This window comes from Lepisosteus oculatus, chromosome 1 (genome assembly GCF_040954835.1).
Source record: "Lepisosteus oculatus isolate fLepOcu1 chromosome 1, fLepOcu1.hap2, whole genome shotgun sequence".
NCBI classification, from domain to species: domain Eukaryota; kingdom Metazoa; phylum Chordata; class Actinopteri; order Semionotiformes; family Lepisosteidae; genus Lepisosteus; species Lepisosteus oculatus.
In genome coordinates this window covers 51872699-51895572 of record NC_090696.1, presented here as the reverse complement: position 1 = coordinate 51895572, position 22874 = coordinate 51872699, and positions in this window count along the sequence as shown.

The following is a 22874-nucleotide window of genomic DNA, read 5'->3' as shown; positions in this document are numbered from 1 at the left end:
GATTTAGTTTTGTTTTTTCCCTACATGTTAACATTCAGTTTCTGCTGATCACACAAAAAGTTGACAAATTCTGTTTTTTTTTCACATCCATGGCAAATGCCAAAAGCTCATCCCTCAGCTCAAAAAATCACTTCAACACCCTCCCTCTTGAAAGCCACCATGCCTATGTATGTAAGAGAAAACTCTCATGCTCAGAGTCCATATCACTGCACGATTCTGCAAACAAACATACACGTAGTGGATGTGGTTTAATGTAATGGGCGGTGTAGTGGCTCTGTGGCTAAGGACTGTACCTGTTGCTGGAAGGTTGGGCCCCTGAGAAAGGCCCTTAATCCCAACTGCTCCAGTGGCAGACCCTGTTCTGTGACCCTAAGCTTCTCTCCCTGTCTTTGTGTCTCATGGAGAGCAAGTTGGGGTATGCAGAAATACAAATTCCTAATACAAGAAATTGTATATGGCCAATAAAGTTATCTTATCTTATGTGGTTTAATGTAGTTGACGATGGTGGTCACCTGCTCTAAAACAACATGGGCAACACTCAGTTCCTTTGATGCAAGTTGCTCACAGTGTATCATACAGTGAGTCCATATGGCAGAGAGTGAAACATCCCTGATCAGTGTATGCCCAACGACCTGCTATGGCGGGAGATTCGTCAGTGCAAAATCCACCCATCCAATCCCAGGGAATTTGTCTGCCCTCCATGTAGTCACACAGAACATCAAAAATTTCCTATGCTGTCTCATGCCCAATAAGTTATCATTAATACAGAATGTCCTCATAGGCCTTGGTAATACTATATACTGTATATTATTACGTGTCATATGTTTCTTCATCCTGGCTGCATACATTTTCCCTGCCTTTTCTCCCTCTTGACAATACCTAAGCTGGGCCCTATTTATGACAAACTCTATTTTAGCTCTCAGTAACTCAGTAACAAACTTTAATTTGAGACAACAGTTCTGATTCATCAGATGTCTTTGTTTTATGTAATAACTTTTGTAATAATTTTCCATCTACCTCTTAATGTTTGTGTACCTGGTAAACTGAATTTTTATTGTACGGGGGTATGAAATGAAATAACAAAAGAATTAATAAAAGTGTCCTTACATGTCATAATTAACAAAAAATATATAATCTTGAGAAGAATTTATGTCTGCTAGAGAAAAAAAGAATTATAGAGGCATTTTAAAAACATATGTGTCACGGATATTGGAAAGGGCATGCTCTGGAATGGCCAAGAGAGCAATAAAGACCCTATGCTTAGTGGCAAAAGAGGCAACACGGAGGTTAGCCCAGGCTCAGGAGGTCAGACAATGTCAAGGAAAAACCTATGTCCTCAGGCCGCGGAGAAGATGACCTGGTGCTAAGTGGGTCTCAAGACATCCGAACCCTCAATGCTGAGCGAGGAGCAAAGGGTGACCTGAAAATATGTATCCCCACACAAAGACACACCAGAAGGACAAGAAAAGGCACAGGGAAACTAGGAACAGGACAGAGTAGGAGTGCCCTCTAGCCGTAGAGAGCATGACAATATGAGTTTGGAATCTATTTTTGTATAAAATACAGGTTCATCTAAGTTAAGGCCATAAATATTGACCATTGCCATAAATGTTGAATCCCATTTACCATTAAAAAAATAAATCTACCATTTGGATCCTCAATTTCCTTTCTCCTCTCTTCCAAGAATCACCAGAACCACAGACCTGACTGACCCAATCCCAGTATATATGTTGAACATCTGAAAATTTTAAATGGCTTTCTTGCAGAAAAAACACTCATGTTTTAAGCATTTTGAATAATTAAGAATCTTACTCTGTTTATTTGTATTGTTGGCACCTCTTACATGCCAAGTCACAGTGTTAATATAATTATCCATCTTGATTCTAAATAAGAAAGGAAAAGACCTCCCAAATTATGGCCTCCTGTATATTCCTGTACCTCCGCCCTCACCCCGCCTGTATTCCCTCTTACAAACTTCAGTATGGCCCTTATCATAGTGAAAAAGAAAATGACGGATGTACAGTAAGTGCGTTAAAGAAAAAAGTAATCTCAACATACAGATGTTTGTTTTTTTTAAATAGCAGTAGAAGAATATCCTAATGTGAGATAAATTTTCCTTAGAGCCAAGTTGTAATTTTGGAGTCTCAAAAGGGGTTGCCATTACGATATAATTTATCTACTATTAGGTGTACTATAATGCCCCGCACTTGGCTATGTTTCATAATTGGGCATAGCTTCTTTCTCCTAGTTACTATCTCCTGTGAAAACTGCTGATTAATGTTCTTCCCTTTCAATTCTCTCCCTTTCTCCATCACCATCATCTTCATTTTATAATGCAAGAACAAGGGCTGTGGTTTAGCTACTTCTGAATGTACTTCAGACCTCCTATCCGTACTGTATATGATCCTCCTGTTCAAAGCTTATTACATCAACCTGATCCTCTGTTAACATAAACTCATATTTCATAAATGTTTTTACCAACTCCTCTATATGTTCATTTTTATTTTTTTCCTTTACTCCCATTATAATTATATATCTTCTTATCTGTCTACACTGTAAGTCTAGAAGATTCCTTCAGCAATGAGTTTTCATTTTGTGTTTTTCCATTGTTTGAGTGAGTACAACGATTTTGTCGTTTAGCATTTTACACTCTTCTTGTAGTTCTTTGATTTAGTGTATTAATGAGGCTCACTGCCTCTTTTAATTGGCCATTGGAACTACTGTAATAACTTTCTGTAGAAGATACAACTTCTGTAAGTTTTCAGATATGGAGGATACGTTTGCAAATAAACGTGGCTGCTGACATGGCTTTATCGGCTTTGCCCTCCTCAGACTTATTTGAACTTAGAATGTCCTGATGTGGGCGATTAGTTTCCTGTTCACGCTCACTCATATCTCCGTAAAAAGAGTCAATAGTTTTAGAAAACTGATTTCTACTAATATCCAGTTTGATCTAATCACTCAGGCAGCGATTTCACTGCATATTTTCCAGACACAATCAGCAGTTTCCAGGCTCCACCATCTTGATCATTTAGCAAGATTTGAAACCAGATTACATCTAATGCCTCCAGACTTTCAAGCCAGTTGTCTGGCTGCTTCTTTTTTTTACTTATGTTTTTTTTATTAACATACAAAGGTAATCAGAAAAAAGAGAGTTGGTATCACGCCCTCTGCAGCCAGAGGGCACTTCTACTCTGTCCTGTCCCTCCCTAGTTTCCTATGCTTTGCTGTCCTTCCGGTGTCTCTCTCTCTGGGGCTATATATTTACGGGTCACTGATTCACCTTCGCTCAGCATTGATGTTAGGATGTCCTAAGACCCACCTAGCATCCAGGTCGCCCCACTTCTGCTGCCTAAGAGCATTGGTTTCTATACGACTCCTGAACTGCTGAGCTACGCATATGGGTCTTTTTCCGCTCACCTGACTCTCCACAGTTCGTCCCTTCCAACATCCGTGACAGTTGGCAGTCATCTCAAAACCTCAAATATTATAAACATAAATAAGTAAAAGTCTTTTGCATCTTTACAGAGGGTATAATGCATGAAGTCATTCTCATTAGGTTCTAGAAATAATCCAAGTATCTCTCAAAATTTTCCTTCTGGAGTCTTAACTGAAAGGTTAATTTTTCAATTTCATAAATCTCTGAAACAATAACAATCCAATTTTCTTTGGTTGTGGGGGGCCTCTTTGTAACCATTTACTGTACATGTTATACCTTTCTTACTTGCTGCCAAGAATACTTTTAGCAAGTATTTATCTCTTCCCACAGCTTCGTCAGGCAGATTACCCAGATACAGAATTGAACAAGACTTTGGAAATTCTAAACATAATATATCTTGAATCTGAGACCACACTTCTTCCCAATAAGATTGAATTCTTGGACATTGCCAAAATATACTGATAGAAAAATGAAACACAACCACTCCTCCTCCACACTCTGTCCCTCCTGTCTGCATGGAACAGGCTGATTGACTTGTCCGTGAAGAGGACCTGATGTCACTGCTGAAGAGTCCATCGCAGCCTCTGTCTGGCCCAAGCCAGTCGGGTGTGATGTCTAGGAGGTGTAAGCAGAGGGCTCCTGACAAGTCACCTTCCTCTAAGGCCAGCAGCATGGAGCCTCACTGTCCTGTCACTGATGCGGCCATTGTGTCTGCCGGCAGTTTCAGCAGCAGCACGGGTGACAGATCTGTAACGATCTCTCAGATGGAGCAGTCTGATGTGTTGGTCCTGCTCTGGTGTGGTCACCCGAGGGCGACCGGATCTTGGACAGTCATCTGTCCTGCTGGTCTGCTGAAACCTTCTCTGCAGTCAGAACACCGTGGGGTGGCTTACTCCATAGTGTCTGGCAACACTGGCACGTGACATGCCTGTCTGCAGTATGCTAATGGCCCTCTCCCTTGCTTCTGGTGACATTTGAGCCATTATGGAATGCACAGAAAACTGACAAAGTGTGGCCTTTTTCTTGCAGTGAACTTGGCTTTGAATTAAGGCCTTTTTAAAGGTGACCTGATCAGGCATTGTTCCACCTGGACCTCGTTGGGTAAAAGTGCACCTAACGATCATGTGATTGGCAAGTTGCAATGCCTCACTGCACAAGCTGTATTGCTGGTCAGAGGGCTTAAAACAAACTGACAACTTTTTGTAAAAGCACATAAGCCATAACTATAGTATTCTCATTCCAGACAATGTTGTGTTTTTTTTCCATCAGTATATATGTGAATGTCCTGTTTCTCAACCCGAGACGATTTAATTTTTTGGGTTATGAAGAATCAAGTTAAATTCCCGCCATCTTTTTTGAGTTTGTGGAAGTGCATTGTTTTACACATATTCTCTAATTTCTCTTTAATCATTGCAATATTTAATTCTTCTTCCCATTTTGTCTTAATATAATCTTGTCATTTCTTTTCTAGAAATCATTATACCCTGATATAGTGTTGATACTGTTTTACTGGTGCCTTTATTGTAAGCACAGATAATGATCTGTATTACTTGATTTAGTTGAACATTTGAATCATATTCCTTGATCTCTTTTAAAAAGTACTGACACATCTGTAAGTATTGGAAAAAGTTATTGTTTACCAAACCATATTTATCTTTGAGAGTTTGAAATTTAATAGATTTCCCTTTTCCATTATTGCACAGAATGAGGTAATTCCTCTATGGGCCCACTGATTAAATCTTTGATGAAGTATACCTGGCAAAAATGCTGAATCATAAGCAAACCATAAGCAAATGTGGCTCTGTGGCTATGGATCTGCGACTGGCTGGAAGGTTGCCAGTTCATATCCTGTGGCCGGCAAAGGAATCCTATTCTGATAGGCCCCTGAGCAAGGCTCTTAACCCTAACTTCTCCAGGGGCACCATATAAATGGCTGACCCTGAGCTCTGACCGCAAGCTTCTCTCCCGGTCTGTGTGTCTCATGGAGAGCAAGTTGGGGTATGCGAGAAGACAAATTTCTAATACAAGAACTTGTATATGGCTGTAGGGAAAACCGGTTCAGGGACGCCAAATATGTAATCATAGTGGCTCTCTGAAGGCACCAGTTCTGTAGGGTTTGGGCATTTACTGAGACAATTATTAATTGTAGCAGTAAATCACAAAGTTGATTCTTTTGATGGCTTTAGAATCCAACCATGCGACATAACTCAAACAACGCACAGACACAGGTACTAATACATGAGGATACATTTATTAATACATAGAATATGCATATAAACCTAACAGATCTTATCGAGAGGGTTATCAGAATACAAAAGGTATATTCGGTCAGTTACAAAGAGTTATACATATCAAAAGGACATACGTTCAGTATATCATTCATTAAGACCGTTTCATAAATGAACTTGGTTATAACTTCTACATTAGATACTCAAACAAGTACATAACTCTTAGGAATTAAATTGATATCAACTGGTTTGGATAACAATTGAATTCTCGAGCTGTAATGCAGTGAAGTTGAATACTCATCCAATCTTTGGGGATTCAGATCTCCTGCTGGCACAAAGAAACAGTTGCAGGCTTGTTGCTGTCCAATCCGCGCTCTCTGGCTCCGTGCCAGGCTGTGATGTGCGGCTTGTGACGGTGCGCTGCTGATGCTCACTGTTGGCTTTAACTAGCAAAGTTTGTGCACAGGAGAAAAGATGACTGTGGGTCCCAGCAAGTCAGGAAGAGGACAGGTTCGTTCCTGATGAAGAGCTAGTTCTGAATAGTAATTCAGCTGTCCACAGTTCCGACCTGTTCACGAGGCCTGCTGCTGGTTACTCTCTGGCAACCTCCACTCTAGACTCTTAGAACAAAGGAAAGTTCTGACACTCGGACACACTGGCCATTCCGTGGTTGTCCGGGCTGAGTCTCAGGATGGTCAGGAGGCGCGCTGCGAGAATGTCCTGCCCTTGGGAGCCTTCTGCTCCTGGGCCGTCCTGCCCTGGAATTCTCCTTTGAATTCCCTTTAGAATCTTACTGAATCTTGTTGAATCTCACTCTGAATCTGAATCTTACAGGCTCTCTGTGTTGCCTGTTTTTACCTGGAGGAACTTCAGCTCATTGATTGGCTGAAAGTTCCATGGGCATCAGAGTCCCACGTGGGTTACTCGGCCCTACCAGTCCCTGATTGGTTGATCAAGGTGAGATATGACTCACTTAGTCCTGACACTTAGTAATGCAGTCCAGATGTCCAACTGGCACTCCCTAGACAGACAGGCGCCAATGGATGACCATTGATCATGATAGCCAGGCTTAGCTAAGTGCATCCCCCTTTGGGAGCTGTCCTTATCAAAAGAAAACATCTTGCATGAATAGTTTCTCTGTGGCTGCACCACAGAGATGAACAGAGAAATGGGGCCTCATTTGGGAAGGCTCAGAACACTTAATTCTTTCTTATTAATAAGCCTCGCCGCTACATGGCCAATAAAGTGATCTTATCTTATCTTAAGGAATCTAATTGATCATATTGAAATCTGGGTCAATCGCCAATAATAGCTTGGACTGGATTATTTTTTTTTATCTAGTCTCTATGTCTTACCACTTGGCTATCATTTTATCATCACAGCAACAGACCAGAGGCTTGAGTTGTGCTGCATAATAATAGTCTTTGAGATCACTCCCCTATCTTTATTTAGTTGTAATGTAGCATAACTTATTCTTGGCTTCTTTCCATTCCAAATAAAACAAGAAATTTGCTTATCCCATTCTATCAATTGTGGGAGGATATCAACAGGTAAAGATTGAACTATAATAATATTGGAACTATATTCATTTTTATGGTTTCAATTCTTGCATGAAAGTCTAGATAGATCAAAGACCAGCATCTCAAATCAACTTTGATATTGTTAATGGCTGGATTATAATTTATTTGTTTTGCTGGGTCTTTCGTTATCCATATGCCTAAATACTTTATTATATTTAAACTCCAATTAAAGTTAATCTGTCACGATTATAGTCCCCCCTCCTTAAGGGTGCTCCAGCCCTTTCACTCAAGACCTTATTCTGTGCACCTGTTTCCCATTCCCAGCCCACCTTAAAAGCCAGGCGCTGACGCTCATCCGGGCTCTGCATCTGATTTCCATATCATGCGAGTCCGGGACCTGGAAGTGCCTGGTCCCGTTAAGGTTTTAACCCTTGTTCCTGTTCCTTGTCTGCTGGTTCCGACCCGGCCTTCGTGGTTTTTAATTCCTTGTTCTGATGGATCTTCTGGTTTTGGACTTACCCTTGTGTTTTGGATATTCCCAAAGGACTACTCTCTCGGATTGTTCGCCTCGGCCACACCTCCCCCGTGCACCAGCGCACCTTGGACACGCCCCCCTGTCTTCTGCCCCGCGTATTCCTGCATGACGTTTCCCTAGTGTTTCCCCACTCCGTCGGATTGTGTCGTCCGCATAGGGTCCGGAAAGAACTGTTTGTTACATAATAGTTTGAAAAGTCATTGTTTTACAGCAGGTCTATCATGTTTGAGCAAAATCGCAGTTTGTAATCATATTAAATGTTTTTTTCTATTTTCAAAATATGATTGTTATGCACATTCTTTTATAATTTGTTAATTATTTAACTTAAATATTTAACATTAAATAATTTGTTTTTCACTAACGTTAGGTCCTTTATCATTACCAAAAAAGAAAAGTAATTCTCTTTTTGTCATAAAATGACTCACATATCAACTGATTTAAAAAAACTTCTTTATATCCGTTGCTGTTGGAATTCTTGGAGCTTCACCTGCACCTGCTTGTTTTTAGTCCCTCCAACCACCTGCCAGTGTGGGGCTTGAGTTAGCTTCTCCTACCAAGAGGGAATACTTCCACCCCGGACTGTTTCCACGTTATATCCTTTCTTCATCGACCTGGCTGTTTTAATGAAGGAGAGCTACCAGAAGGCCCTACAACAGAAGTACAAGTAGAGAGAGGGCAGACCTCTGCTTCTGGATTTCAGGGCAGAAACACTTTGAAAGGAAAACAATGTACCATGCATGTACAAACCTTATGTAGAGGCTTTCGTGACATTCCTCAATCACCACATGTACGTGATCTCTGAACCCTGGGAGGTGAGGTGCAACTATAGAATCTAGACTGGAAAGCACCAATACCAGGTTCTCATGAGGAAGGACCTCAAGGGGTTTAAAAGTATTCACCACACTCCAGCAACTTTCAGAATAGGACATAACAAAGAGTTCCTGTTATACCTGCCAGAATTCTGCAGATACAGGGCTTGGTCACATGGACAGAGTGTGTACAAAGGGCCCTTGCAGAGACTGCAGAGAGAAGGGGCATGCCACTGGAAATGGCAAAACATGACAGGAATACAATGGTTGTGACATAAATGGACATCAGCCTAAAAGCTGCAGGGAAGGACAAAATCCTTCCTATACTCAAGTCTGTGCTGTGGCAAGTGGGAAACCAGAGACCTCATCCAAACAGAGAGAAAGGGTGAGTCAGACAAAGGCAAAATATCCATCGCAGCAGCCCAGACAAAAGGCACACAGCAGGAAAACCTACCAATCCCCAGCCAGGAACCAGCTCCAAAGGGAAGGGGAGAAAGGAAATGGGAAAACCTCCTACTAAATAATACATGAAAAACTAAGAAAAGTGCACCAGAGTGAAGCCAGCCAGAGAAAAGGGAAAGTAATGGCTGGAAAACCTCTTCAAGGTCTTGTGAGTGGAGGAAGAAGCGTAATCAAACTCTAAACTCAAAGAGCCAGAGGGCATTTAACGGATGGGAAATGAAATAGTCCACTACACCTGAGAACCTGTTAGTCCCTAGCCTGTTGATGGGGAAGATAAATACAAAACCTTGGATGAGTTGGAGGACTGATGGAAAAGAACAAATGAGAGACTCTGATTTGAAACTACCTGTTCCTTCCTGCTAGTCCTGGAGAACGTCCACTATGCTGCCCACAGTGATGAAACAGGAGGGAATTGTAAATGTTGTTTCTTTATTAACCATATACATAAAATACATGGGGAGATGGGCATACAATTTAATGGAAGCTTGGTGAAAACAATCATTTGGGAAGTGTCCAGGTCAGTGATGACCTTCATGATGAATAATAGCACCAGCCCAAGATCTTTCTCTACTATTGTTAATACAATGCTAATAATAAATTACATTATCAATATGGACTGATTGAATAGAGAAATCAATTTTTTCAAAGAAATTTAGATCTTGTAACATGAAAAAATTGATTTGATTTTTTCATCAATGTTTCCATTACTGGACCCCTACGTTCAATTCTGGACCTGGTGTGCTTACTTATTGTATGTTTCCAACTTTCATTTCTGTGTGGTAACCAGTTATCAATAAAAACCACTCATGTTCCCCTGAGTGCCTACTACCTGCAATTTGAGAATTGCTTATGAGGAACTAAGCAGAAGTTTAGAAATCTGCATTGAGTTTTTATGGTCTTTCCATATTTATATGGGCTTCCTCTCACAGTACAAAGACATACTGTTAGGTTAATTGGCTTCTGGGAAAATGGGCTCTGGTGTGCGTGGTTTACCTATATCTATCTCTGCCCTGTGATGGATTGATGACCGGTACAGGATACAGTGGTATGAAAAATTGTGAACCATTGGATTAACTGTATTCATGCAGTTATTTGTCTAAAATGTAATCTGATCTTCACCTCTGTCATACTAACAAATAAACACAATCTAAACAAATAACAAACAGAAAACTTTTTTTCATGTTTATATTGAACATATTGTTTAAACATCCACTGTCTATGCTGGAAAACGTATGTGAACCTTTAGTTTTAGAAACTTGTGGCACCTCTTTTAGCAGCAATGACTTCAACCAAACATTTCCTGTAGCTGCTGAACAGTCCTTTACATCGGTTTGGGGGTAATTACGGACCATTCCTCTTTACAAATGTTTCAATTTATTTATATTTTTGGGATGTTTTGCATGAACAGCTTTCTTCAGGTCATGCTGCAGCACTTCAATTAGGATATAGTCAGGGCTCTGACTTGGCCATTCCAAAATGCAAAACTTCCTTTGTTTAAACCATTCTGTGGTAGATTTGCTCCTGTGTTTAGGATCATTGTCATCCTGCATGACCCAGCTTCTATTAAGCTTCAAATGACGGACACATACCCTGACATTCTCTTGCACAATTTGCTGATACAACTTGGAATTCATTGTTCCCTCAATAGTTGCAATCCATCTGTGTCTTGAGGCAGTAAAGCAGCCCAAAACATGACGGTCCCTCCACTGTGTTTGTGTTTTTAGGTATGCAGTATGTATGAATTGTCCTCCTTTCCTAAACATTGCAAATGTAGCCAAGAAGTTCCACTTTTGCATTATCTGTCTACAGACTAGGGCTGGGCAATAATTCGATAAAGATTATTATCACTATATAATTTTCCTTGATATAATTTTAACAAAAGTTCGAAAAATGTTCGATATGTTCGATATATATGTTTATGCTTTGCGCATGATATATTCATTCGCACAAAATACTGAGCAAGTGCGCGTGCGTGTTTACTCACACGGTGGTGGCTGACAAGATTGTAGTTAGACTGGATAACTGAGCGACACTGGAGCAAATGTAGTGCTCCAAATGACCAACTCGAAGGACGATGACATCGTCGACAGAAAAGGTCATTCAACTTCGGTAATTTGGAGATATTTTGGCTTTTCACGATCAGACATAAAACAGAGCACTTTAAACTTTGCAGTCTGAGCCATCTTCCATGTGTATTTCATCACACTGCAGTATTTAATTTTTCTATTAAGATATTAATTTTGTTAATTTTACTCATGCATATTTTAACATAACAAAAGACTTGAATACTCTCTACCTTAGATTTGTTTAATGTTTCTGCTGTTTGGTAAGTGTTTGTTGTGTTCTTAAAATAAAGAGTTGTTTAATTTACCAATTAACTGTCTGGTTTCTTCAACTTTCACCTGCCTTTAAACTTGAAAGAAATAATGATTTGACATTTATCGTGATGTAGTGTGCTCTCTGAAGGCACCAGTTCTGTAGGGTTTGGGCATTTACTGGGATAATTATTAATTGTAGCAGTAAATCACAAAATTGATTATTTTGATGGCTTTAGAATCCAACCATGCGATATAACTCAAACAACGCACACACACAGGTACTAATACACAAGGATACATTTATTAATACATAGAATATGCATATAAACCTAACAGATCTTATCGAGAGGGTTATCAGAATACAAAAGGTATATATTCAGTCAGTTACAAAGTGTTACACATATCAAGAGGACATACGTTCAGTATATCATTCATTAAGACCGATTCATAAATGAACATGGTTATAACTTCTACATTAGATACTCAAAACAAGTACATAACTCTTAGGAATTAAATTGATATCAACTGGTTGGGATAACAATTGAATTCTCGAGCTGTAATGCATTGAAGTTGAATACTCGTCCAATCTCTGGGGATTCAGATCTCCTGCGGGCACAAAGAAACAGTTGCAGGCTTGTTGCTGTCCAATCCGCGCTCTGCGGTTTGCGACGGTGCACTGCAGATGCTCACTGACCAGCTAGTTAGTGTTGGCTTTAACTAGCAAAGTTTGCGCACAGGTTCGTTCCTGATGAAGAGCTAGTGATTCAGCTGTCCACAGTTCTGACCTGTTCACGAGGCCTGCTGCTGGTGCATATTGGGTGGATCCTCTGGTTACTCTCTGGCAACCTCCGCTCTAGACTCTTAGAACAAAGGAAAGTTCTGGCACTCGGACACACTGGCCGTTCCGTGGTTGTCCGGGCTGAGTCTCAGGATTGTCAGGAGGCGCGCTGCGAGAATGTCCTGCTCTTGGGAGCCTTCTGCTCCTGGGCCGTCCTGCCCTGGAATTCTCCTTTGAATTCCCTTTAGAATAGTCCACAGAATTCTACTGAATCTCTCAGGCTCTCTGTGTTGCCTGTTTTTACCTGGAGGAACTTCAGCTCGTTGATTGGCTGAAAGTTCCATGGGCATCAGAGTCCCACGTGGGTTACTCGGCCCTACCAGTCCCTGATTGGTTGATCAAGGTGAGATATGAGTCACTTACTCCTGACACTTAGGAATGCAGTCCAGATGTCCATCTGGCACTCCCTAGACAGATAGGCACCAATGGATGACCATTGATCATGATAGCCAGGCTTAGCTAAGTGCATCCCCCTTTGGGAGCTGTCCCTTATCAAAGGAAAACATCTTTAAATCAGCCTGCATGAATAGTTTCTCTGTGGCTACACCACAGAGATGAACAGAGAGATGAGGCCTCATTTGGGAAAGCACAGCAACACTTAATTCTTTCTTATTAATAAGCCTCGCCGCTACAGTGATAATTATCTATATCGACTGATATTAACATTTTTATCGTGATAATGTTTTTGGCCATATCGCCCAGCTGTACTACAGACCATTATTGATATAATGTTGCCAAATGCCAAATTGACAAATGATTCCAAAGGGCTCACAAATTTTTTCTCTCAATTGTATATACCGCATTGCGCCTATTTCTTGCTGCAATAGACTTTTGTTCTCCGCAACCCTGAATTGGATAAAGCAGTTAAATATGGATTGATTGAAAATAGTTTATCATTAAATATATTGCACATGCAGAAACAAAAAGGTGCATCCTGCTATAAACAATTATTTTACTTTTAACAAACACCTTAGAACATAACAAAGTCTATAAATGAGATGAGGTGCTTAGTTTCCACTTGTGTCCTCTGATTTGTGTTTCATTGCTCATTCTGAAGAAATCAGAAAGTTATACAACTTTAACATCCCTTGATTTAAACTCTACAATATTTATGCTAGAATTCTATTTCCCTTTGTAATTGCTTTGGCACATTATGTAGAACATCTAAATGACATCATCAAACTCCTAAGCCTTTTTCATATGTAGCCTTTTCTAGCTCATTTGTATTTCTTGGGCGCTGCGCACTGTTGTGACCAGCAGCAGCAGCAGCAGCAGTGACTTCTCTGTTGAATCTTTTTGTGTGTTTAGATTATGTTTAATTTTTGTTTTTTACTTATGGTTAGTACGTAAACAGTTTTATTTATAACAATGTTGATCAGGATGTTTTTCACATTTGCGAGCCTACTTTTGCTGGGCTGGAGAGTTTTCCTGAGCTGGCCTTGGGCCAACAAACCATTATACATTACAGTCATGAATTTCCCTTTCTGCACCTGCATTCAAATAATGTGGTCTTTAAACATCAAAATGCACATTCTGACATGACCAATAAGAAGTCTTCACAAGCGAGAAAGAGGGGGAAGAAAGGTGGTGTGTGTCACAGACTCAGAAAAGTTCAAATTAACAGCATCCATCATCCTGGCCAACTTCCAATCACTCAGGAGTAAAATCGATGAGCTAAAAGCCAATGCGAAATTTCTGTCAGAGTACAGAGATGCCTGTCTTTTAGTGCTCACAGAAACATGGCTGAAAGACAAGGACATGGATACCGATTTAGAAATCAACAGCTTTGTACCAGTAAGGCATAAGGCAGAGGCGTTTATTTATATATCAGTAAGTGTTGGTGCAACATCAGGGTCATGAGAGAAAGTGTTTGTAAGCCTGACATCGAACTTTTATCAGTTTCATTATGTTCATTTTAGCTCCCTTGAGTTTCCTTAAATTTCTGTAACTGTGGTCTATATTCACCCAAAAGCCAACACAATCAGGGTAGCGCGGACTGTTCCAACAATTTCAAAACAACTTCCTCAATGCGGCTAATTTCATCATTGGAGATTTTAACTACTGCTCCCTGCAGAAGACACTTACCAATTTTCATCAATAGTTACCTGCCCTAAAGGGCGTAACAGGGTATTGGACTTGTGTTATGGATCAATTAAGGAAAGATACAAATCTGCTCTTAAAGCACCACTGGGATCATCTGACCACAATGTAGTGCATTTGATTCCAACCTCAAAACTGCCCTGAAGAGAGGTAAATCCGAAAGCAGAGTGGTGCCAGTCTGGACTGAGGACTCCATACAGCGACTGCAGGATTGCTATGAGTGCACAGTCTCGGAGATGTTTAAGAATTCATACTCTGACCTTGATGAGCTGACAGATGCAATCACCAGTTATGTTTCTTTTTGGGAAAATACTTTTATTCCTCTGAAATCTTGCAACGCACACTTATGCAACCAGGGTGTTGTAGGTTTTTAAATTTCAATTATTTTTCCTAATGATTATCTATGTTTTTCTCTTGAATATTGTTGGTTGCAAGGTCACATTAAAGATGGAAAAATGTCTGACATGATTTATCTTGATTTCTGGCTTTACAACACAAAAACCTGCAATTTCAATAAGTGTGTGTAGACTTTTTATATCCACTGTATATTGTTCTTGTCATTTTTTTTCTGTTCATCTGTACACCAACACTGGTGCTGTAAAACAAATTGCCCCCTCAGGGGGGACTCTCTCTCTCTGCGTATAATGTACGTTTTTACTACCTGTGTGTAAAACCCTGCCACTACTCTACATTCAACTCAGTTTGGCAGGTGTTTGCCCAATCTTCAATTTTTCTTAATCTTTTTTACCTTATTTGCTGCTCTTACAGTGTTTGCTAATTCTTCTTAATTAGTATCTTCTGAAAAGTTGAAGAATGTTTTTTATTGATGTAAATTAAAAGTAAGGGTCCTCTTACAGATTCCTGTGGTATTCCATTAATTACATTACCCAAATCTGAGTATCCATCCCTTAGCTGTTACCTTGTGTTTTCTATCTAATAACCAGTTCTCAAAACAAACACTCATGTTCGCCTGAATGCCTACTACCTGCAATTTGAGAATTGCTTATGAGGAACTTTAGCAACAGCTTTCGGAAACTATAAATGTAGACCAAATAAATTGTGATTGAAGGCGATGTGAATGTTACATAAAATTAAATCTGGTGCACTAATGCCAGCGAAAGAATGGAAGACAGGATTATGCAAATTAATGGAGACTAAGAAAGAATGGAGACTGAGAAAGATATGTTGGAAAAAATGTCTGAACTTAAATTTAAGGAGAATTTTGGTTGATGATGTACTTCTTTATTAATTTAAAAATTAAGTTTTTGATCTTCAGGGCTCTGACATGTGAAAAGGTCAACAAACCTTGTTTCTCTAATGTAAATGACAGGGCACTTTCTGCAAGACATACAATAAATTTGATTGTTCAACACACATGATACCCCCCTGGGTGATCTTTAAATGGCAAGAAAGGCAATGCATACATGTGAAATTGAATTTATTTGCGGGTGATATTGTAGCTAAAATGATATTGTTGTAAAATAATGTGTCTATCTAGGGCTGCTGACTTTGGAGAAGAAAGTTCAGTTAAATTAGGTGATTGGTGATATGAGATCAATGATCTCACCAATGACAAACCAATGGTCAGTCAGATAAACATTTCATTCCTTCCTTCCCTCCAGTGCAGACATATATTATCTGCTCTCTTCTTTAGACAGCAGACATTTTCTGTGAAAGCCTTTATTAAACCCTACACATTACTAATTATATTCATGAGAGAATGTAGCGTCTAGGTCCTTCATCAATTAAATTTACCTATCACCACCTGCTGAACCTACTATATTTACAAGTTATTACTTTTTTCCAGGCAGGCCAGCAGCCATGTCACCCTGCAACTTACAATTGGCAACCACTGAAGCTAAGCAGGTGTGAGCCTGGTCAGTACCTGGACGGGAGACCTCCTGGGAAAAACTAAGGTTGCTGCTGGAAGAGGTGTTAGTGTGGCCAGCAGGGGGCGCTAACCTGCGGTCCATGTATAGTATAGTATATATATATATCCCCGCCCAGTATAGTGGCGGGGACACTTTACTGTTAAACAAGTGCCATCTTTCAGACGAGACGTAAAACCAAGGTCCTGACTCTCTGTGGTCATTAAAAATCCCAGGGTGTTTCTTGAAAAGAGTAGGGGTGTAACCCCGGCGTCCTGGCCAAATTTCCCATGCCTCCTAATAATCCTCCTCTATGAATTGGCTACATTACTTTGTTCTCTCCCCCGCCTCCACCTATGCGCCGGGGGAGGGATGCGCTGGTGGGAGTATTCTCGGTCACATTTAACGGCAACATCAGCTCAAAGATTTAGTTCAAACCACCAAATGGAGACCGGTGTGCCGACAAGCGGACCCTGCTGATGCAGGATTAACGCTAGGATGAGAGATTACTTTTTTCCAGGGCTCCTAGTGGAAGTAGTGGAAGTAGTTGCTATTACTAAGCTGGGCAAACGTTCCGAGGTCAAATTCTTCCAGCACCTTTAAAGCGGAGACGATGGCACCAAAATTTTTTGGCGCGCCTTCTCTTTAAAGCCCTGGCCAAATATGAAGACAGTACGTACAGTTATAATTCAAACGGAATTAAAAACTACACATCCCAGTTACCATGGTGGTGCTTGTGATCATTGCGTTTAACCAACGAAACAGGGCGAAAAATCAGTCACATGACTTTGGGGCAGAGTTTCGAAAGCTTAACCTATCAGCAACAAAGCGAAATTTACACGATAGGCTACCTCAAACTGTCAGTTACACGACTGTGTATGTCGCTTAAGCCACTCCTATTTGGCATTTTAGTTATGGAGACGAGAAGACGCCCCCCCCCTCCCCCTCTGGGTGCCTGATTTGCCGCCATCTTTAACCGCTTCGTGTCCAAATCGCAGTAGCTACGCGTACGAAATAAAGTTCATCCCAGCTACAAAACATATATTGTTAGAGAGGGCTGCTAGAGCAATAGGATCCTATGCTGGACTCTAGAGTGGAGAAAACACTGAGCAGAATCGCAAGGCAAAAAATGAAAACCAGGAGGCAGGTGAGTAAGTCGGTACACAGGGTGGCGAACAGGAGGCAACAATCCAAATCACTAGGCAAAAATCCAATCCGGGAAGCAGGCGAGACGATCGAAACACGGAGGCGCAAACGGGGAAGCAGCAATCCAAATCACTAGACGAAAGACAGACTAGGAGTTTGAAAACCTGAGACAAACAAGAGGAAAACCGCGCACTAGGAAGCTCTAGGAGAATCCGCAATAGTGAGCGGGGAAGTGAGGAAAAAGGAGAACTAAAATAGAGACGGAAGATCAGTGATTGGTGTTACTTGCGGCGTGAGCTTGTCTTACCGGGTGTGTGCGTGGGAATGCAAGAAGGGAGAGCGGCACGAGTGGAATGCATAACAGTACCCCCCCCACAGGGTCGGCTCCTGACGACCGGATAACCGGTACGGGATGGGTGTGAAGGAAATCTCGAATAAGGTTTCGGTCCAGGATATCCACTTCAGAAACCCAGGAACATTCCTCTGGGCCATAATCCTCCCAGTCAATCAAAAACTGGCAGATCCCTCTACGCCATCGGGTGTCCAAAATCTTATTCACCGTATAGGTGGGAACTCCATCCATCAGTCGGGGAGGAGGTGGGCGAGGTTGCCGAGCAGAGAGTGGGGATCTGTGGTAGGGCTTCAAGAGGGAAACATGGAAGGTGGGGTGAATCCTGAGTGTGGGGGGGAGGGCGAGGCGGTAAGAAACAGGGGTAACACGGGATAGAATTCTGAAGGGGCCAATGAAGCGAGGACCCAGCTTGCAGGAAGGTTGCTGGAGTACACAGGGTGGTGAACAGGAGGCAACAATCCAAATCACTAGGCAAAAATCCAATCCGGGAAGCAGGCGAGACGATCGAAACACGGAGGCGCAAACGGGGAAGCAGCAATCCAAATCACTAGACGAAAGACAGACTAGGAGTTCGAAAACCTGAGACAAACAAGAGGAAAACCGCGCACTAGGGAGCTCTAGGAGAATCCGCAATAGTGAGCGGGGAAGTGAGGAAAAAGGAGAACTAAAATAGAGACGGAAGAGAAGGTGATTGGCGTTACTTGCGGCGTGAGCTTGTCTTACCGGGTGTGTGCGTGGGAATGCAAGAAGGGAGAGCGGCACGAGTGGAATGCGTAACATATATATTTTTGTGGTAAGAGGGAGCAAAACATCAGTATTTACTGCTATTAATTAGTGTACGATTTATAGTTGAAATCTGAGCCTAAATATAAAGTTCAAATCTCTACAAAGCAATGTAGGAAATACAGAGAAAATAAATCCTTTCTGACATCTAAAATCAGCTTTGATCAAGGTCTCTAAAACGAACAAGAAAAAGAGGATTTTCGGAGGGCAATTACGCTGTATTTATATAGAATAAGTGATTTATGAGCAATCTAATTTCTTGTTCGTTTAAAACAGTGAAATGTCAGCTGCAAAAGATCGCACCAGAAACAGCACTCTCTCTGCCTGTCATAGACGTTCAGGAAAGGCTGAATGAAGTCATGTCAAGTACAAGTGATCAATAATAACAGTTGTAGGACAAGAAACAAAAGATAGTGAAAACTTAAGATTTTTAAGGCTAAAACTCAAATTCATTCTACAAATTAAGGCAAATGAAAATTCAGGACGTTAAAGTGCTAGAGGTGTAAAAAAATACAAAAATCCACATGAGCAAAAAGTTTTAGAAATGGAGCAAACAGAATAAAAGCCATGCCTATAGTGCAGAAGAGGGATGCAGGAACACTTGCTTAGATATACAAAAAAATCACAAAAAGGTGTATGTTACAAAAGAACATGCAAACATGTACATCAATTTCCCTTCGCGATCAATAGTCTTATCTATAAACATGAAACAGAGTGAGGAATCAGAAATTAGCATGCATAAAAAACAGCAATTCTGTCAGTGAGCCCTAAATGAATTAATAGCAACTATGGTTTCATGGAGGGCTTCTCAGATAGTTGGGTATTTAGGTAAACTGCCAGGTGAAGGGACTTGTAAACATATTTTGTTAAAGCAAGTCAGTTTTTTCCGCAACACATAAAAGACATTTTTCCTAGAAAGTTTAGCCTTTGTCACTAATGAAACCACTAAATAAAGACATAAATATAGAAATCTTAAGATTTGTTTTATTTAATGTTGGTACCAGGATGAACTGTCAGGTTGAGCTAAGTGTATATTTTGTTGCAGAGTTGCTGCAAGATGTTAACAGTGAAAAGGGTATTTAGAAATGAGTTATTTCAAGATGAAATTTTCAGAATAATCTAGCAGGATAGAGAAAGCACAGAAAACTGGCAGTTAGATTGATCAGATTAGTATGAAAAGTCATTTAGCAAAGGGAATGAGAAGAGTGACAAACTATATCTTTTTTTCTGAACCAGGGAAAATCTGATCATGTTTCCCTATAACAATAATAAAAAACTTTATTTTATATATTACCATTAAAGGTGGCATCTCAAAGCAATACAGTAGATGTAAAAACAGATAAAAGGACCACAGATTACAAAGTAAATACATATAAGAAAGACAAGCAGTTAGAGGTGCTACCAAAATTAGAAAATGAAGCAGATACAGACACTAAGTCTTCTGAAAAGAAAGGTTCTGAGGTTAGATTTAAATGCACTCAGGGTAGGTGACTCTGATATCACTGGGGATACAAATCTAGAGCTCTGGGGTGCAGCTAGAGAAGGCCCTGTCACCCACAGAATGTAGATGTTCTTGAGGACAGCTAGAAGACCAGAGTCAGACGGACAAAGGTGGGGAGTAGACAGATAATAAGCCATATACTGTAGGCACTGAATGAGGATGAGGATTTTGAAGTTGACTCGAAACCTGATAGGTAACCAATGCAAGGACTTGAAAACAGGTGTAATGCATCCCTGATAGGATTCTCGCTGTCATATTCTGAACATATTGAAGATTGCTCAGTGTGGATTTAATTTCCCCAGTGAACAGGATGTGCATTTATTAATTCTAGAAAAAAAAGCCTTTCTTGATTTCTCTAGTTCTTAGTTTCTCTAGTTCCCTTTAAAATAAACTATTATTCCACAATGCAGAGTATTACATGGAGAGTATTTACACATGATATTTGTGATTTAAAGAAATGAACACAAGCAGCTTTTGGAGATTTAAGTGTTGGCTGAGTTATTGCAGGATAAAAGACTAGAGATGTTGGAAAGAAGAAGATAATTTTGGAAAGCTGAGGAATACACTTATAACAAGAACACTTCCTAATGGGGTTAGGCATACTTTTGATGAAGATGATGAAGTTAACAGACTATATGTTTACATAGATACTGAAATGAGGATTGTATTTTAGATTTTGTGTAGTTGCTAGCATTGAACTGTGTGTTGGATTCACATGAATTGAAGGAATGGGCAAACATAGCTGATGCGGATCCACAGAGCCAGCATATTAAGATGTTTATAATTAGAGGCAATTTGTTTAAATAACTAGGTATGGATACTGATGTGCAAGAGAGGTGGAAAGGCTGTTTCCTTAAGCCAGCACTATAAAATATTTCATTCTCAGTGAGATGCTGCCATTTCATAGTGGGTTTCTAACACTGTATATAGTTCCATCCACACAGTGCCTTTACTTCCATCCATTTCTAATCTCTTTATCCAGTACAGAGGATTTGGAGCCTATCCCAGTAAGCAACGGACACAAGGCAGAATACACCCTGGACATAGCGCCAGTTCATCACAGGACAGACACAAACACACACACACCAGGGCCAGTTTTCCCATAAACCAATTAACTTACCAGTATGTTTTGGAGTGCGAGAGGGAGTCATATCACACATATGGAGAAAAAACATGTAACCCAGAGAGAACATGCAAACCCCACACACACAGGATGGCAGGAATTGAACCTAGGACCCCAGTGCTCCAAGATAGCAATGCTAACCACTTTGCCACCATTATAAATGGATGGATATCTTAGTTATCTTTCTAGTTCACAGGTTTGCATGCAAAATTTAATTTTGAAAGCCACTGAGACATCAGGTACTACTGTTGTATTTATGAAAAAGAAACAAAACAAAAAGCATACTAACAACTGTGCCATCCTACTCTTTAGTTAATACAATTTATTATTTATAAACAGTTAACATTGTTAGCAAAATATTTTGAATTATATTTAACCCTATTTTTTCTTTAGTTTTGTATTTAACTTATTATATGATAGTCAGATTTAATGTATATTTGAACAATGAAAATATATTTTTACAAGATGCGGGGGAAAGTGCAACAAATTATTACAGTACTAAATTTAATATTGATTGCTAATGGTTTATGCTAACACCTAACTTTCTTAATTAGATGTATTTAAAACAGTGAACTAAGTGTAACATACCATTCAGAAATACAATCGAGAATAGTTTTGTGGTGTTTGTATGGATGAACCGTTTCTAAAATGTATAACGTAAAAAAATTAAAGATGATTAAAATCTGTAATCTTTCCACTTGTAATGTCATTAGACAGAACAAGAAGTTTCTGCTTTGTCTAAGGATGGTATCAAAAAGTAGTCTAGGTGGTGAGAAAGCTGTGCTTAATGATAATTAAGTGACTTAAAAGTAAAAAGAGATGGTTCATATTGCTTGATTAATTTTAAAAACTAAGTTATAAATGCAGACGCGATCGCTGCCATAAGCGCTCCAGGCAGTAGAACGTTCGTTCTGTACTGCTGAGCTCCGCGCCTCCTCCCTCTCTCAGTGCCGCGCCCCTCTCTGACGGAGCGCAGTGGGTGGTACGCTATTTTCAGAGCCTCTGATAGGGAAAAAAAGACCTGCTGATCAGTTTCACACTCCAGGAAGAGAAAAGAATGGGATTTTTTCTCTTCGAAACGTGTGTTGTCTTTATGAAATTCGTGTATTTTAAACGTTTAATTAAGAAGTAAAAACCTTACAGCGTACACAAAGGTTCTGAGCTGATCACGAGGAAGAAAAATCACCCATTTTTTGCGCATAAAAAGTGGTTTTTAACTCTCTAAACCTGTTTTTATATGTTTTAAAGTCGTGCAATGTCTAAGTTAAGCAGGAACACATCATTATATCTCATTATTTATTTATTTTTAAAAAAATGTGCCCAGCCTACTATTACAACTACTTCAAAGACCAGTTTATCACACTGATGTATGCCTCTCATGACTGTTTTCCAGGGTCAATACTTGAAGAGCTGTAAGAAGGTGTAAAATTCCATTAATCATAGGAGCTTGATTACCAATTTTGTGGAGTGGTGTCATCTTAACCATGTCCAGCTTAACACCAGCAAGACCAAAGAAATGATCTTTGACTTTCGAAGGAATAAGCCTCCGCTGAACCCTGTTTCCATCCAGGGTGAGGACATTCCTACAAGTACTTAGGGATACACCTGGATGATAAGCTGGAGTGGTCTGGTAACACTGATGCCCTGTACAAGAAGGGTCAGAGCCAACTCTATTTTCTTAGGAGACTCAGGTCCTTTGGTGTGTGTGGAACACTGCTACACATTTTTTATGAATCAGTGGTGGCAGCGGCCATCTTCTACGCTGTGGTGTGCTGGGGCAGCAGCATCATGACAAAAGATGCAAATAGGCTCAATAAACTCATCAAGAAAGCCGGCACTGTACTGGGGATGA